This window comes from Octopus bimaculoides, chromosome 12 (genome assembly GCF_001194135.2).
Source record: "Octopus bimaculoides isolate UCB-OBI-ISO-001 chromosome 12, ASM119413v2, whole genome shotgun sequence".
In the NCBI taxonomy this organism is placed as follows: Eukaryota; Metazoa; Mollusca; class Cephalopoda; order Octopoda; family Octopodidae; genus Octopus; species Octopus bimaculoides.
The window spans coordinates 16,410,295-16,412,272 of NC_068992.1; the positions used below are offsets into that span (position 1 = coordinate 16,410,295).

The following is a 1,978-nucleotide window of genomic DNA, read 5'->3' on the forward strand; positions in this document are numbered from 1 at the left end:
ATATGTACACAAACACACACAAATATATATATATGTATAGGTATGTATGTGTGTATGTATGAATGTATGTATAAAGATAGATTCGATTAGATAGATATGTATATATTACAATTATTAAATGTATAATCTATATTTTCCTTACATATACTATATATACGTATATACATATGCGTGTATTTTATATATACATATATACACACACACACATATATATATATATATATATATATATATATATACGTGTGCATGTGTATGTTTGTATATATGTATGGATTAATTAAGTACGAGTTGTGTGCCGTGGTCAATGTGATCGCTTGTCCCCCTGCCCACAAAATTCCGGGACTTGTGCCTATGGTAGAAAAGATGATTATTTTTATTTGTTTTTTTTCCGTAGTATGTATGTATGCCTGTATGTATGTATGCACGTATCACTTTTTCAGTTCTCTGGTATAGTACCAACTTTTTTTCTTCTTTTCCATGTAGCGTTACCAAAAGATTGGTCGCTCCTATCATCTTTCTTATTATTAGTGGAACTACAGCAGTTGTTGCGAAGACAATTACTTCTCTCATCATCATTGTATTTATTATTATTATTAAGATTATTATTATTATTATTATTATTATTATTATTATTATTATTAATACTATTATTATTGTCATGCTTTCAGTCGCCGTGTGTGCATGTATATATAGTATCCAATATTACAGACTTACCATTTATCTTCTTTTATCCTCCGTCTTATTTTTTCCCGTAATCTTTTGTAAAGTGTTCGCAGTTCGTTCTAACGACGAACTCTTCTTAACAAACTCGTTGTTTTTGTTGTTGATGTTATCACTGATGTTAAAATTAAGCTGTTTTCAAGTCTTTGTTCTTTTTTCTTTCTTTTTTTTTTGTTGTTCTGTTAACAATGCGAGTAATGTTGTCGTTGTTGTTGCTGGTATTATGACCGTTTTTTATTGTTGTGGTATCGTGTTCTCTGCTAAGGATAAATTCCGCGCTTACGCAACGTCGCCACTGACGGTCAGTTTTCAACTTGTAGTAGTTGTTACTGTTACTTTCGTTGTCACTACAAATATGGACAGAGTTATTACTATCAGAACAACTGCTGTTGCCAACATTATACTTAATTTTATTGTCACTTCAGCCATTAATTATTATCATTATTATCATTATTATTATTATTATTATTAGTATTATTATTATTATTATTATACACACTACACATTATAGTGTTATAAAAAATACTTACATCGGGCTACAAGTAACCTTAAATGCTAAGAACCCCCTATCATTCTTATTGTTGTTGTTATTATTATTATTATTATTATTATTATTATTATTATTATTATTATTATTATTATTATAATACACACTACACATTATAGTGTTATAAAAAATACTTACATCGGGCTACATGTAACCTTAAATGCTAAGAACCCCCTATCATTCTTATTGTTGTTGTTATTATTATTATTATTATTTATTATTATTATTATTATTATTATTATACACACTACACATTATAGTGTTATAAAAAATACTTATATCGGGCTACAAGTAACTTTAAATGCTAAGAACCCCCTATCATTCTTATTGTTGTTGTTATTATTATTATTATTATTATTATACAAACTACACATTATACTGTTATAAAAAAAATACTTACATCGGGCTACAACAAGTGACCTTAGATGCTAAGAACCCCCTATCATTATTATTGTTGTTGATGTGGTTATTATTATTATTGTTATTATTATTATTAGTTTATTGCCATGCTAGTATTCCCCCTCCCTCCCCAGTGTCCTTGTAATGCAAAGCATATATCCTTTCTTGCACGAATTTCCAAATCTTCGCTGCAGTTGTCGTGGTCGTGGTCGTCGTAGTTCTTGATAATGATGATGATGATGATGATGATGATGATGATGATGATGATGATGATGATGATGATGATGATGATGATGATAAGAAGTACGACGA

General features: G+C 28.8%; 1 protein-coding gene across 4 annotated transcripts in view; it reads right to left on the reverse strand.

The window, feature by feature from the left end:
* LOC106875324 (uncharacterized) overlaps positions 1-1,972 on the reverse strand; it is a 317,815-nt gene extending 315,843 nt beyond the window's left edge. For 3 of the 4 annotated variants that reach the window (XM_052972109.1, XM_014923412.2, XM_052972108.1), the window contains exon 1: positions 715-1,972. The gene's annotated coding sequence lies outside the window, so the exon portion shown is untranslated. The remainder of the gene's footprint in view (positions 1-714) is intronic. The other variant, XM_052972106.1, reaches the window with a different exon arrangement.
* Positions 1,973-1,978: the final 6 nt, after the last annotated feature.